This window comes from Carassius gibelio, chromosome B17 (assembly GCF_023724105.1).
Source record: "Carassius gibelio isolate Cgi1373 ecotype wild population from Czech Republic chromosome B17, carGib1.2-hapl.c, whole genome shotgun sequence".
Taxonomy (NCBI): Eukaryota; Metazoa; Chordata; class Actinopteri; order Cypriniformes; family Cyprinidae; genus Carassius; species Carassius gibelio.
This window is the reverse complement of record NC_068412.1, coordinates 17,932,945-17,949,453: the sequence shown is the minus strand read 5'-3', so window position 1 is coordinate 17,949,453 and position 16,509 is coordinate 17,932,945. Positions and strand designations below refer to the sequence as shown.

Genomic DNA, 16,509 nt, shown 5'->3' with positions numbered 1-16,509 from the left:
ATTTGAGGGGTTTTGTAATGCACATATTTATAATGTATCCAAATCTACATATAGTTTTAAAGTACTTGTTCAGCTTGTTCAGTTTAATTGTTCAACTTAATTTATATCTGTTTTCTGAGAGTTGTAAAATATCTGATGAACAAATCCTTGAGTAAGTTCAGCTCAGCTCTCCAGGTTCACTCACTGACCTTTAACTTCAGATGAGAAACACCATTCTTCAGACAGCCCACTGAAGCCTGGATGATCTCCACCTGTTCACTATTTCAAGAGGTCAAAGGTCAGGGATAAACCACCATGTGAAATATGAGGTTTTAGATACAATTTAGTAACGAGAACATGTTACTTTGAATATAAACCATCAGTTTTCTAGTTGAATGTTTGAAAATACAATTTTTTATAGTCATTTATTTCAATTTAGCCACAAAAAAAGTATTTCTCTGCTTCCTTTCGCCTCTTGATTTTGTTAGCTGCACTCATAGGTCAGAGGGACTGACACACTACAGTAGGTTAGGATTTCTCACCACACATTCACACATTTAGATGTGCCAATCACAGTTTATCCCTGTGGATAAGCTCCAAAGAGTCACGATTTAGAAGCCCATGCAGTGCACCATATGTCCCATATATTTTTTTAAACTCTTATTTACACTTTCAAATGTAATTTAAAGTAAACTGTCCCATTCTAAACCTAAATTTATATTTAGAGCTTAATAACAATGTCAAATACAGCATGAGTCCAGGAATGTGAAAGGGTTCAGTTAAATAACAGTTACATATATTAAACCTGATAGCAGTATTGAGAACACTACAGAATCTCATTTCCTCCTCAGTGGAAATTATGACCCTGGACCACAAAACCAGTCATAAGTCACATGGGTATATTTGTAGCAGTAACACAATTTACATCGAATAGGTCAAAAATGTTCTTGTATGCCAAAAATCATTAGGATATTAGAGTAAAGATATGTTCCATGAAGATAATTTGTAAATTTCCTAACGTAAATATATGAAAACTAATTTTTTTATTAATAATATGCATTGCTAAGTACTTCAGTTAGATAACTTTAAAGGTGATTTTCTCAATATTTAGATTTTTTATTTTTTTTTGCTCCCTCAGATTCCAGACTTTCAAATAGTTGAATCTCAGCCAAATATTGTCCTATCCTCACAAACCATACAGTACATCAATGGAAAGCTTATTTATTCAGATTTGAGATGATGTATAAATCTCAATTAAAAAAAAAACCTTTTAATACTGGATTTGTTGTCAATTAAATAGTAAATAAGGAATACATATAATGTTACTTACAATATTATTTTTCATAATCACACGAATCAAATGAATCAAACACTTGTTGGTCTCCACTGACTTCCATAGTGATGTGAGAAACTATGAAAGTCATTGGGGACTATTTGATTACCAGCATTCATCAAAATATCTTTTTTGTGTTCAACATAAGAAAGAAACTCATTTAGGTTTGGAACGACATTTGACTATTTAAATGACTGTTTATATAAAATTTTGAAAACATTTTTATTTTTGGGTGAACTATCCCTTTAATTTCTCATACTTGCAATTTTATATTTTATAATTGCATATTTTTTCATAATTGAGGCTTTGCATTTCTATAATGTGACATTATGGATTATAATTATGTCTTGATTTCTCACAGTGTGGATATTTCTTTTTTTTAAACCTTAACTTACACTAAAGTTTTACACTGTGGCTTGCATCTAAAACTATCTGCCTAGTGAATGCATGTTTTTTGTTTGTGCTGTAAAAATCTATGTGTATGTGTTCAGGGTTAATCAGTTCACTGTAGAAACCTGTGTTCACTAACATACACCTGACACTTCAATCTGCCAACCCATCTGCTACCACAAACACCATGCATCTTAGACCTCTATATAACAACAGGGTTTTCAACTCTCACGCATCTGGCGTGACACTCAAGCTTGGACTTCAGCGTGAGATTGATGCTGAAAGTGTGAGTGTCACGCCAGATGCGTGAGAGTTGGCAACCCTGTAACAGTAAAGGGAACAGAAAAGAGTATCTTATGTTAATATGTATGTATGTATGTTAATAGATGTTGACATATTAGTTCATTAAAATAAATAAAAACTGCTAATGCAAGTTTCCATATTTTTGAACTTCAAACATATGAATAAACATCAGCAACATAACTTGCCATCAAAATTTGGTTTTATAGATGATAAGCTATATATTGTGTTTTAGAGGAAACGGCACCAGTATTTAATTAAAAATGAATTGGAAAAGGAAAAGGGTTGTAAAACAACAAGTTAACACCACTGGAAGTGGCTAAAAAAACAGTCATACTGAAAGTGAAACAGCAGCTCCTCTTTTCAAAAAGCCTGTCTTTCATTCTTCATTCAGTTGTATTCCCCTTGCCATGTCCATTTGAAGAACATTTACACAGTAAGTTTTGTCTGCTGTTTTGGTCTGGATCCGACTCTGTTATACTTGAATATTTATTAACATGAACTATCTATAAGCAACGGTTTTGTAAACATAAACATACCACTTAGAATAAAAGACAGTTGCACATTAATGGGAAGTGAAACATTATTTCTCTCTGATGCTTATTTGTCGTGAACAGTGGCTCTTAACATATTTGGTATACAGTGCTGGCCAAAAGTTTGTGACAAATTTTGTGTTTTGCTAAATTTTCAGTTTAAGTGGTTGTGGTGTTCATTCACATTGTTTCTAGATTATTGTGTAGAGTGATCAGATGCATTTTAAATAATTGCTAAAAGCTTCATTGGCCAAAAAATTTACTTTTCACAAAAAAACAAAAAACAAAAAAAAGACACAAAATTACCAACAAACATTAATTGACTAATCATATCAGCAGCACATGTGAAAGTGTGAATGAGTACTAGTCAGGTGAAATCACTAGCATACTAATTAGATTGTAAGAGCAGACTGATAATGCTATTAAAGAAGGGAAGAAATGCTTCCAATCATTGTGTTCTTGTTAGCAATGGTTACGCCAAAGAAACATGTATAGCCGTTATCGATTTGCATCAAAATGACCTCACATGCAAGGAAATTGCTGCAAAGAATATTAAACCTGAAAGAACCATTTACCAGATCATCAAGAACTTCAAGGAAAGAGGTTCAACAGCATTGAAGAAGTCTTCAGCATGTCCCAGAGGGTCCAGCAAGCGCCAGGACCTTCTCCTCCTGAGAAGTCAGCTACAGAATCCTGTCACCACCAGAGCACAGCTTGCTCAGGAACCGCAGCAGGTCCGTTTGAGAGCATCTGTGTACACGGGGAGGCCAAGGCTTTTGGACAACGGCCTGGTGTCAAGAAAGGCAGCAAAGAAGCCACTTCTCTCCAAGAAAAATGTCAAGGACCGACACATTTCAACACAATGAGAAGAAACCATTAAATGAGCCGGAGACCATCAGTGCGGTGGTGCAAAAGGTGGAGACCGAATCACACAGTTCTTACCTGGAGCTATATAATTGAGTATAACCTGTAGGCTAGCTATTTAAATAATATGTAGCCTATTTATGTATTTTTAAATAAGGTATTTGTGTTAGACTTGCGTTTTAATTAGCATTGTTCCCTGTTTCGTTTTATTAATTAGATGCTTCAACACGGGAGGCGTTATTCAATAAAATAGAAAATATTTTGTCCAAATTCCATAACGAAAGGCAGTATCAGAACTGGAGCTTCTAGGGATCACTTTTCAAAGTATCAAATATCAACGTAATTTCAGCAGCTGTATGTAGTTTTGTATGTTTTTGTGACTTTGGTGCCCAATGCAGTTAAAGTGAGTGGAAGTCACTGTCATAACTACAGTGTATAGCTTTACACGGGCATTTGTTTCTGCTGTAAAGCAATCTGCCCTTTTGCATTTCATATTCACTCACCAATTTATTATTTTTTTCATAGGCCTAACCCAGAGCAGACATTTGAAAATATAAAAACTAGGCATGTAAAAAGTCTGTTCAAACTTGTGAGATTTATCAAAACGTATTCAGTTTGAGATGTTTAGATAGGAAACAACAGGGAGGCATAGGAAATTCAAGGATTTAAATATGGGTGACCTGCCCACTGCCTGACTAGGCTGTAGCTTAAATACTGTAGTTAAATTATGATTTACTATCAAGAAATCACATGGAAGCAGCTCATATTTTGTCTGTATTCTTTGACATAAATTGATTCACAGCTGTAGAGGATGTGGGGAAAAACGTCTCTGCACTCTGTAAGTCGCAGCTAACCACGGCTCAGATCTAAACTGAGTGTAAACTTTCATCTTTCAGGACTTAATGCATGAAAGCATTATGCAAAAGAGCCAAACGCAGCAGTCTGTTGCTGTGGATGTCCATTATTTTATCTAGGAAGAGCGTATCTTTGATTATCTCAGCAGCTAACTTTAATGAGTACTGGTTTTTGAGGCAACTGAGGGTGATGAGGCAACAATTTTTTTTTATTCCACGCTTTATGAAAGTTTTCGTAAAGAAATCATAAATCATGAATATGATGAAATTATTATATTTTAATTATATATCATAGTTTTGTGTCAAATGGATGAGGCAGTAATGTAACGTAATGTTTTATTTCGTTCTTACCCCGAGAAGTGTAACAAAATAAAGCCTACCGTTTTTACTTAAAACCAATTCATTTTTAATCCCTGATTACTGATTGACAGTGACCATGTTTATCAGTGACCATGGTTACAAGCACATTTTCTGATCAAGAACCATATTCTGTTTTTTTATTTAAATATCGTTGTACATCTTACTTCTTGAAATCCAGTCCAAACTTTAGGAATTTACAGATATAGGGTTCGATCTCAACCAGTACAAACCAGCAACAATTTTTTTTTTTTTTTTTTATTAAGTCTCTTTTTGATTTTTCCTTTCAGTGTAACATGTCTTCAGTGAAGATTATGCTTGTGGTTTCTCTGTTCATCCCTGCTATGACGTCCGGTAAAGGTACATGCTTTAATACACAGATTGATTGCATTTGCTGTTTAAAATTAATTTATAGGGTTTAAGGGAAGTAGCCAGATTATTAGAGATTATCAGCTAAAAGTATTTTATGTTCCAGGGTCAGTACATTAAGTGCAATATACCGTAAATTATTTCCTGTGGTTAATCAACAGCATGTCACGGTTTCTGTCTTGTATAAAACCATGACCATTCCTTTAATTACAAATATGTAAACTGCATGAAATGTATTCTTCTTCTGATGTACCACAATCCAAATTGTATGTTTGTAATTCTGTGTTCATCAGATTTATTTAAATTGGAATGCCTGCCTGCAGTTGGAATTCTTGCTCAGACCACAATTATCAGATGCTATTTCAAAGACATTCTAGATATTCACATAGTTGCAGTTTATTTAACAAAAGTTGGACAGGATGAGCCATTATTTGTTCAAGAAGAATCAAAAAGATTAGGAGATCAACGCTTTAGTCTCGAAAACTCAACAGTGGGTCCTTCTCTGCAAATCTCTGACACAATGTTTACTGATGAGGGTGAATATCTGTACCGTGTTATAACCGACAGTGGAGATAAAGATGTAGAACTTAGCATCATTGTCATAGGTGAGTTTTTTTAGATTCATGACTAAAAATACATACACACTGCCCTGCTTACAAGAGTCTTGGTGCTTATCATTGTTTTATTCTTTCCCAATAAAATGAAAATGTAATGGATGGAGGACATGTCAGCCTTTACTGCAGTGTTACTGAAGAACACACTGAAAACACACTGAAGATCACATCTGCTATACGTAAATAAGCTTAATTTTCTTATCTCTATGAGTGCTTATTCTACATAGCAAGAAGGCTGTGCAACAGAAATGATCTTCCGAAAAAATATGCTATTATGTTTAGACATATTTCAGCTCAAGAGTTGACCGTAGAACCATTTAAGGAGTGTTCACATTATCATATTTCATTGTGTGAAAATATAATATAATAATTGAGATTTGAATTGTGTTATATTGTTTTACTGGTAATATTACAGTATATTTTTCTTAGCAATAATGGACTGACACTGCCACACAATAGTCTATCTGAGCTATTTAAGGTTACTGTGAGTCTGCAAATTTGTAAAACTTCCAATTGTATTGAAGATAATCTTTTAGTTCATTATATATTTTTACAACACTCTCATGGAGAATCTGTGCTTGTGTGAATTGTATGTATTTTGTTTCTCCAGATTATAAGGATTCTTCAGGATCTAATACAGCAAACAATGTTGCTGGTGTGATGGTCATTGGATCACTTACTGTTGGCCTGTTGTTTGCTCTCTGTTTCAAAAAAAGAAATGCTCTGCGTAAGTATGCCTTTAATATTCATTCTAATTATAACAAATTAACTAATGTGTACTCTTATTTTATATTATATATACATTTCAGTGATTATGTCTGCAGGTAGGATTTATGTGAAACACAGGCTTTTCACTTATTTGGGATTTAAAGGAGAAATGTGCCAATGCTTAAAGTTAGAAAGAACGTGCCTCAGCAGATCAGTAGTAGCAGTATCAGGGAATTCTTGTGTTACTGAAAAACTTCAGATAGCAAAAACTTACTTCCTTATCATGATTTGCTAAATGTTTTTAGACCTAACATGACTAGACATTAACAACTGGGTTTTTTGAATCAACATCATCTCTAAGACTTATTTGTTTCTGTTTCAACTGGGCCTATTAGTTGAACATTGGAATAGTTTCTCCATGGAGATCATTTGTTTACCTTTCCCACTTCTTTTTTTAAATTTTTTTTTATCTGAATTCAAATCTGCTTTGATATATATGAAAGCATGTTGGTGGGAAAGTACAGAAGCTCTGGCTCATTCTGATACGCATCTCTCATCTCTCTCGGCTACTCCCATGAGCAAATGTCACAGTGTATCATCTGCACAGTTTATTTGGCACAGGTTTTAATTGTCCTTTCTGCCCAACCCTCTCATTTATTTTGGGTTAGGGATTGGCACCTAAAGTTCTGTAAACTTGTGCAATCCCAGTGACTGCACACAGATAAAGCTGTATAGACTGCATTAATACAAAATTCCCTATCAGTAAGTAATGCATGAAATGTTGTTTTTAAAAAGGTTATGAATCAGGAAAGGCTGTTGAAGATAATATGGAAATTTGTGACATCAGGTAGGCCCAGAGATCATATTTGCATTTAGGCAAAGATCAGAACAATACTACAAATTATTTAATACTTATTAATTACGTTTTTTTTATTTGTTATAGCCTGTAAGTTTAGTTATATGACTGAAATTTTAATTCTCTCTCTCTCTCTCTCTCTCTCTCTCTCTCTCTCTATATATATATATATGTATGTATGTGTGTGTTTTGTTTTAGTCCTGAGCATTGAAGCTTCTAATATCAGGAGATTAGGTTTTTGGAGCATTTTGCAAATGCTTTCTTAAGCCTGGTCAGACCATTATTCACAAATATTTTACAAATTTAATCAAATTAATGTTGTAGTTTTTGTAAATAGTTAATAACATCCAAATCTAAATATAGTTCTGTAAAAATTATTTTTACATCTATCTAGGGAGTTCTTCATCACTACTGTCACTTTTGGCTTAACTAACTGACGGTTTTATGTAATATTGTTCTGTAAAGTACCTGTAAAGTAACAATATTCATGCTTATTAGGTAAGCGTTATACAAATGAACTTGAATTAAACTGAAAAGAAATGTATGCATTAAATATTAATAGCATTAATGCAAAACATTTTTTATTGTTTATATTGTGCCATTGTATCACTGGTAACTTACGTTTTACCTCATTGATAGTAACTGTCAAATAAATCACATTCAACTCAAGTCAAGTCACCTTTATTTATACAGTATAGCACTTTTAACAATACAGATTGTGATGGAGCAACTGAACAAATAGTGTGTCAATAATACAAAAAGGCTATTCATCATTGAATTCAGTGATGTCATCATCCAGCTCAGTTCAGTTTAAATATTATCTGTGCAATCAATTCGACAATATCTTTGGAATTTAAGTGTCCCCACTAAGAAAGCCAGAGGTGACAGAGGCAAGGAACCAAAACTCCATCGGTGACAGAATGGAGAAAAAACATTGGGAAAAACCAGGCTCACTTGGGGGGCCAGTTCTCCTCTGGCCAGATGAAACCAGCAGTTCAATTGCATGCTGCAGCACATTGTGCAGAAGAATTATCTGTTTCCTGTGGTATTGTCCCGGTGGCCGTCTAGGAGACAAGGTCTTGACTGTGGATCTGTCTCTGGGGATCATTTAGCTGTCCTGGTTTGCCTAATTAATGCAGCCTAGAAATCCTTTAATGGATTTGAATATTAGAAATGTGTTGGTGTGTTATGTGTAAGACAGGTTAAAGAGATGGGTTTTTTAATCTAGATTTAAACTGATAAAATGTGTCTACCTCCTGAACAATGTTAGGTAGGTCATTCCAGAGTTTGGGCGCTAAATAAAAAGGATCTGCCGCCCGCAGTTGATTTTGATATTCTAGGTGTTATCAAATTGCCAGAGTTTTTAGAATGCAGTGGACATGGAGGACTATACTGCAATGGGAGCTCATTCAAATAGTGAGGTGCTAAACCTGCAGGGCTTTATAAGTAATAAGCAAGATTTTAAAATTTATACGATGTTTCATAGGGAGCCAGTGCAGTGTCAATAGAACTGGGCTAATATGGTCATACTTCCTGGTTCTTGCTGGAATTTGTTTATTAAGCGTGCAGAACAACTACCCAATAAAGCATTACCAATAATCTAACTTTGAGGTCATGAATGTATGAATTAATGTTTCTGTATTTGACATTAAGAGCATAGGTTGTAATTTAGATATATTTTTGAGATGGAAAAAAGTCTTATACAGAGTTCTAAGTTATTATATGGTCCTATAATTAGCACCTTTTTTAATATAATTTAACAGTAAGAAATTACTCAGAAAATCCAGGTTTTTATATTGACTATACATTCAATTCATTCTTCAAATTGGTATGTTTCTCCGTGCCTTGAAGAAATATAGAGCTGAGTATCATCAGCATAACAGTGAAAGCTAACACCATGTTTCCTGATGATATCTCTCAAGGTTAACATAAGGCGTGAAGAGTAGCGGCCCTAGTACTGGGCCTTGAGGTACTCCATACTGCACTTGTGATTGATATGATACCTCTTCATTCACTGCAACGAATTGGTTGCGGTCAGATAAGTATGATTTGAACCATGCTAATGCACTTCCATTAATGCCAGCAAAGTTTTCTAGTCTATTCAAGAAAATGTTGTGGTCAGTTGTGTCGAACGCAGCAGTAAGATCCAATAGCACTAATAGAGACATACAACCCCGATCAGATGATAAGAGCAAGTTATTTGTAACTCACAACCTTGGCCCCCTTCTGTGTCCAAAATTGCGCAAAAACATCGTGGGACAGTGAGCGGCTACATTTGTTTGTCCGAGGGAGCAACAGTAACTATGGGGGCGGGGCTTACCGATGTACCCACAACCGGCGCAGCATCAGAGAATGTTTATGAAAGGATTGATGCCCACTTTTAGGGGAAAACAAACCGCAGTATTGGAAAGTGTGTCTAGAAAGTGTGGACTAATCTTACAACATGCCAAAGAGTTGTTGTGTGGTTGGGTGCACCAAATTTGAAATTCATGGCTACCTGCCATCATCATCCATATATTGCTGTTACGAAAATATCATGAATTATGTGTGATGCTAATCGAAAGCTAAGCCAGGCTAGTTGTATGGCTGGACAGAACAGTGCACTCAGAACTCTAAATATAAAGGTTTAATATATACATTTAAAGATGTTTACTTTCAAATACGAAGTAAAATCATTCTCCTTTCCCTTTCACACTGCCATTCCGGCAAATACAGGGGTAAAGTGTTCCTGCAATTGTTCCCGGGTCACTAGATTTTGCACTTTCACACTGCCAGTGATTTCGTCGTGAACGTTGATCTTCCTTCAAAACAGCCAGTAAAAGAGTCGCGCGATAATGTGCGTCATCACTTCGACACGGAATTAGATCTGGCTTTTCTTCACACAGCGCTCGTCCCGGGTCGAACCCCGCAATGTTACTAGGTCCCCGACCCGGGTTCAATTCGGTAATCAATCCCAGGACGTGGTTGCTTTCACACAGAAGGCGACCCGGCAATGTTTCGGTAATATTGCGTGTCTGACGTGCAGTGTGAAAGGGGCTCTGGTGAATCGATGAGGTACAAGTAAATGTCCGTGTAAGACTTTGGCCACTGTACACCAATTTGACGCTGGGAAAATGAAGGGACGTGTTTTTAAATTGACCAGATTAAATTTGTGGATGTATCTTTCACGCTCTGTGGCAGGCAGGGTGGACATATAATTACTTAACGTGTTTAGTCTTAACGATTTCTTAAGTTATTCACGCCTGCCGGCTGTGTATGGACGTTTCTTTTTGCCGGTAATTTGTATGGAAGTCTATGGGAAATCTAGTTTATTTTTCCACAAAAAGGGGCGGTGACAAAATTGACAGTTACGTTCCCGGATGTGCCGGTTGTGCGTATGTAAATTCTGACACCCTAACATTTACTGGATAGACTTTCTTCAAGGATTTCTAAGTCAGGTGTCTTTTCGCTGTGATTCTCTCTAAATTGAGATTTCCAGACTGTCAGGCAGTTCTTAGATGCGAAAAACCTGACTACACAGCTGATCACGTATTTCATATTGTCCACAGGGGGGCGTAGTTGCTCTTAAATAGTCACATTGATGTTGTGATTTGTCAGGTAGAAGGAGTAGAAGTGAGACAAAGAACACTGAACCAGAAAAAAAAATTGTAGGTACTGTAAGGTTTAGGGTTGAAATAGACCTTGTGAAATGTTGAGCTTTTTTATCTGTCAGTTATTAAATTAGACATGAGAGGAAGTTTAGCTCACTCTATTCTGTCTCATTTGGTCACTGCTGATGATTGAGCAGTCTATTTATTGCAGCATTATTCTTAAACACACGTGCAATTCTCATGAAGTAAAACATATGATTATGAGCATTGTAAGGCTTCAAATTCAGTTGTTTCGTTCATCTTCCTTCCTCTTTTGCACTTCCCTAAATGTCAAATTCACACTTTGCGACAGTGTGACCTACTGTATATTAACAAGTTCCTCACACCAGTGCTCTTTTACAAATGCGTGAGAGTTTTCCTTTGAAGGTCATGTAATCCAGAGTACATTAGTCAATTATTTGCTAGATGCCTTACTCGAGGTCAGCTATGAATAACGGAAAGTTCTGGAATGTGTAGATAGGCTTGTGTGGCTAAAAATGTACAGACCCAGAGGAGCACTTAGCAGACAAACAGTGATTCTGAAGTCCGCTATCCTAAGGAGTGACTCCTCCTCCTTCTTAAACATTGCCTGGGTGGAGCGTGACAGTTAAGTCATGGGTGCTCTTGGACAAAACTGTTAACTTTTTTTGTTCTGATCTATGTTCTGTAAAAGGACAGTTTGTGTTTACAAGTCTTGCTCCCACTGTAGCCAAAAATGTATGAATGCGTATGTTTAACTTGGAAGTCTGAGTGTGTCAGTGGAGAGTCAAATTTTTGCATGTGTGGGGTCAGAAAGCACTGAAAAAAACACCTTCTTAATCAGCATTTCTGTGTTGTATGCCAGTTAAAATATCTAAAAGTTCTTAAAACGTACTTGATATCTAAAAAATTTCATAATATAATATAACATGTTTTTTTAAGGATTATTTTAATCAAGATATTTTAATTTTAATTTAGACAACTAGATTTATTTATATAAACAAATGTTTTTAATGTATTTATTTTTTTATTGTTTTAAGAAAAACCTTATTAAGCATTGTAATTTATACTTAAAACAGAGAAGTTTTTATTGTAGATTTTACATTTCCATTGGAATCGTAGTTTTAGTAGTTATTGTACTTTGTCATTTTATTATATTTAAGTACTTCAGATTAAACTAATTTCATTTCAGTTCGTTGGATAAGGTAACATTTAAAATGTGTATGTTTTTAAAGTGCCCCTATCATGCCGTTTCCAATATTGCCTTTGAATGCAGTGTGTTATGTTGCTGTATGTGGAATGTTAACGATCTGCAAAGTTGTAAAGCTGAAAGTGCACAATAGTTATTGTTTTGGGCCTCATTTATCAATCTAAAGTTGAAACGAGTGCAGATCCGTGCACAGAAAAATCAATTTACGACGTGATTCATGAAACATTCATATGCTGCCAATCTCATCGAATGAATGATCGATTAGGACTAGGGGTACGGTTGGGATTATGCAATCAAGTAGCGACTTCAGTGAGGGGGTGCATAATCTGGCAGCGGTGCAGGATTCAGCACAACACCGGTTTTACCATTGGGCTTTAGTGGGCTGCAGCCCATGGGCCCTGCCTTTGCCCGTTTACGTTTGTTTGATTTGTTCATTATATGCCAGTCATATTTCAGAAATTATCAGCTGCATTTCCACTGTGAACACAAGATCTAAACGGGCCAGCCGGGGCTCTAGCTCACAACTACGACCTATCAGCGACCTCATCAAAAGGACTATAAAACACTCACCTCAGCCCCAGTTCACGGTCAAGCCTCCAACAGGAACAGACCTCATGTTTCCATCCCCGGCTTGCCTCGCATCCCAAGAGCTCAACGACATAACGTATACATACTTTTGAAAATCTAATCTCTGTGTCCTTGTTCTGCTTTCTCCAGGATTCTCGATCTATCCCAGTTACCTGATTTCACAACGATCTCTTGTATCTCCTGTGTTCCCGTCAAGCTCGCTGGACATTTCCCTCTCCTGTAAAAGAAAAAGGGACAAGCATTAGTAATCCGTGATTGTGTGGCATTGACCTCTCATCTATGGACGTACTCCCCTGCATTCTGCCTCTCACTGAGTGATCTGCACAGAATCCGCACCTGAAGTCACCTTCTGCTCACCGTGCACTTATTCTTGAGGAAAATAAACATTGTGTTGAATTCACTTACCTCTGCCTCCAGTGACTATCCTGACACTCGCACACTTTCTTTTAAGTTGTATTTTTATCTTTCTTTTCTCACTCTTATCCTGTTCCTCTCTCGCATACATGGTCATGTCTTCCTTCAGATTACCATCTAAATGTGGTCTTTCTCTTAGCCTTGTTTTCTACACAAGTGTTTCAATGTATTTGCACTTTATATTTTCAAGAGAATCTCTTCTCATGGTTTGACTTCTGCTGTTGGCTATGACTTCACATAATTGTGTAATTGTGTTCTGCAGTAATTTTGTCCAGTTACGCTAAGAACACAAGGTTCCTTTATTTTCAGCATTTAATCAGCGCTCTTAGATCTCAAAAAGGCCTTCTCTTTTCTTCTCTCCTTGATAATTTCAACAATGCTTTATTTTCTGAGGTGCATACGGAGAAACAAAAACCAAACTTCTGTGTAATTCTTGTCCATTCCTCTGTAGTTCCAGAGGAGACCCTGAAGGGAGTTTGCTCTCTGACCTTCAGGTGTGTGTAGTTTAGGCACTGTTGGTTCCATAAATAGTGGCTTCCTGGATATCTTGTGTAGCAAGCATTTGAGAACAAGTCAAGCCTGGTCAAGAGCCTGTGAAGAGCTTTCAGCTGGCTGAGAGTGAGTTCAAGGCCTGAAGACATTTGCCTTTTATAGCTGGAGAGAGGACGCTGGACAGGGTAAACAGTCAGTGTACTACTGCACTCCTTCCTTTTCCTCACTCTCTTTGACTATGGAACATTGCAAATCTTCAGGCTTGTGTTTACATGACTGCTGGAAGTTAAAAGGGCTTATATTTATGTTTTCCAGTATAGAGATCCTGTCACACAGGAGATGAGTTGGAAGACACAAAGCAGAAAGGGAGGTGCTGTGTAAAGTTCATTGTTCACCTATAAAATGAGCTAACCTATCAGAAATCATTTTGTTGTCTTATATTCTTTAGGGATTTGGTGCAGAAAATCCCTTTGTGTATAGAGTAGACTTGGGATGTTAGGATTCTGGGATGTTCTGTTTATTTATAGGGCAGTCATCAGATCACTTTCCTTGATAAAACATGTGATCTGAATCTTGCAGGCGTGCTCATTATGAAATATTTGAATAGACTTTTTTTTTTTTTTTTTTTTTGAATGACCCAATTTAAAACCTCATGAGACTTAATGCCTTTCTTAGGACTGTTTAATATGTCAACTTGGTCTATGATGTTTCTAATAAATCCTTAAAATCTAGATAGATTACACGATTATTTACAAATAATAGCACTAGGATATATTAATATGGATGCATTCGAGTTACATTTTCTATATGGCAAGTATGCATTACACAAAATGAATGTTGTCTTTAAGATTTATTTTTGGTGTTTTGCTTTTTTACTAGGATAGGAAAGTATATGACGTAGGAAGCAAAAAGGGAGTAATTATAAATATTTTGATCCGCTGTAAGTATTTACTTGACCTCTCAGTGTCAACTGTCTGTCAATTCTAAGAACGTTAATTTCCTGGTTAAGGAAAATAACTTTACTAAGAGCATTTAGCAAAAATCTGGATGATTGGGGACTTCAGTTATGAGCAAACAATGAACTACCTCAAGTGTAATACAAACAAGACTTTATTAACTACATAAACACTTAAACTAGTCTAGCATACACACACACACACACACACACACATGCACACAGTTGGCATAGGAAAAAGGGGTTAAAGCTTAAGCAGTAAAGAGATGAGAAAAAAAGACATGAAGCTATGGTACAATTTGATATTAAGTAGATCTACAGCCTGAATAAAACATCAGTTTCTTAGTTCAAACACACCTTTGTAAAAAAGTGCATATGATACTTAATGTATCAATTAATAAGACTAAGTTTGATACTTGCAAGTCTCGCCTGTTTGATAAAGAGTCCCGATGCACTTTGGGGCTCTAGTTGGTCCCTGCTGAAGTGAATTGATGAGACCAGTTAGAATCAGAGGATCTTGATGAATGAATAGTCAAGGCCGAAGCCTGGCACAAGCTTGGCATGGTTTTGAAGGACCATAGCTCAGCATCTTCTCCTGGAATTCCTCAATCCAGAAGAACCACCCTAATCTGGTGATCAGTGATCTATATTGGGGGATGATGTCACACCCTCAGGATTTGAGTGATCTAATGAGGAATGGTACCTTTTGAAGGGAAGTTTTACAACTTTTTGTCCATAGTATGATGTCTTGCATATGAAATTAGATTTGGGGGTTCAAGAGAAGAATCTTTAAGATTCTTATAAAACGAATGTGTTGCATCAACATATTATATACACTCTCATTTAGATCATGAAAATACGAACTCATATAGATGAGGTTATATTAACTAGTCATCCATCATAAGCATGTATAAAACTTATATAATACACAAAACACAATATACAAGAACAGTAACAGCATTCACAATGGCCTAAGTATATGTGAATTAATTCAAAGAAAGGTTTTTCTATGAATTCATTAGAGAAGAGTCCCTTTTCATGTGCATTATGTGTCTGTTTTTGAGGGACTTGAGTTCAGAGTTGTTTGGCCACATTCCTGGGCGTCGTAAACCTAGTGTTAGTTTCTATGATTGCTATGGAACCAGAGGCCTTTTCTGCCTTTTTTGAGGGGGAAGGGTCCATAGACCCTTTGGTTAGATGAAGTGATGTTAGATATTATTTGTTAAATGTAACAAATAGTTGTGTGTCTGGTCCAAATGATACACTTGTATTGCGTTCCTTGCATGTATCTCTGTCTTTCTGCACATGTGCACAATACCTGATAGAACAAGATGAGCTACAACTGACCATTCACAAAAACCCACCCTCCTTAACTGCTGTTGCTATGTCCGACAAGCCAAGCCGCTTTCACACTACACATCATGTTCTGTGCAGTAAAAAAATACATCATGAAGCAAAGAGGAAACTGACAGCACGTTGATAGACAAGACATAGCAGGTTTCTTCTGGTAAGAAACAAAGTCTTAGCTTTCAAATTTTGTCATATTTTAAAGAAATTCAAACAATAAATGCTGTTTTGTGGCTCTTTAATGTGTCGTGACAGATCACTGTAGAGCTTTAGTATAAGCGCCACATGAACCATTCGTCTTTTCATATTTAGTTAATGAACATCTTAAGGTATTTTATTTCAACTGGATTTTCAAGTCCACCGAAGTTAATCTACTCTCCTGTCTGATTATCTTATCAGACAAAAAAGCAGATTTGGAGTTATGATTGGTCATATCACCTGTCAATCAAGCTTTTTGCCAAGGGTCTCTCTCTCTTTTCCACCACCTACTTCACCGGGGTGTGTAACATCAGGTCTACTTGCAAAGGGTAAATTGCTTCCAATAGTTAAAAATCGGCCTGCAGTGATTTCAGTCAGTCTAGTTTATATATGGAAATGATTGATTAATTAATGGTTTAATTCAAGTAATAAAGAAACATTATGTATATAAGCACACTTTAATGTTGAGATATCTTCTGTAATTCTAGGGAAAACACAAGTGAGCTTATTGTGAGAAACAAGAAGTAAAAGTTTCTTCTG

General features: G+C 36.2%; 1 long non-coding RNA gene across 1 annotated transcript; it reads left to right on the top strand.

The window, feature by feature from the left end:
• The first annotated feature begins 5,017 nt into the window (after nt 1-5,017).
• LOC127975980 (uncharacterized) lies at nt 5,018-9,930 on the top strand. Its single transcript, XR_008157709.1, has 4 exons — nt 5,018-5,772; nt 6,204-6,320; nt 7,097-7,148; nt 7,356-9,930. It is a non-coding gene; the product is annotated as an uncharacterized LOC127975980 (long non-coding RNA).
• Nucleotides 9,931-16,509: the final 6,579 nt, after the last annotated feature.